Genomic DNA, 314 nt, shown 5'->3' on the forward strand with positions numbered 1-314 from the left:
CGAAAGTGAACCAAAATTAGCCGACAGTAGCTGAGACGGTCACTCGACGGGCGAGCGACAAACGCGCGTAAACGGCACAGCGTCGCGTCCTCCCCCTACCACGGCCAACGGCACACTGCCCCTCGGCCTGAGTGCCCGAGTGCCCGCCCTGCATCCCTGCCTCTCCATGACCCTCGCCCTGATCACGCAGGACCCATGTGTTCCCTCCTCCTCTCCCCTCGGCCACTCGGCATGGCTCCCCCCTTCCCCTCAGCTTGCCGTATCTTCCTATAGCTTTAGGTGGTTCAATACTGTACCCATTATCACAGTGCTTT

This window comes from Penaeus monodon, chromosome 25 (genome assembly GCF_015228065.2).
Source record: "Penaeus monodon isolate SGIC_2016 chromosome 25, NSTDA_Pmon_1, whole genome shotgun sequence".
Lineage (NCBI taxonomy): Eukaryota > Metazoa > Arthropoda > Malacostraca > Decapoda > Penaeidae > Penaeus > Penaeus monodon.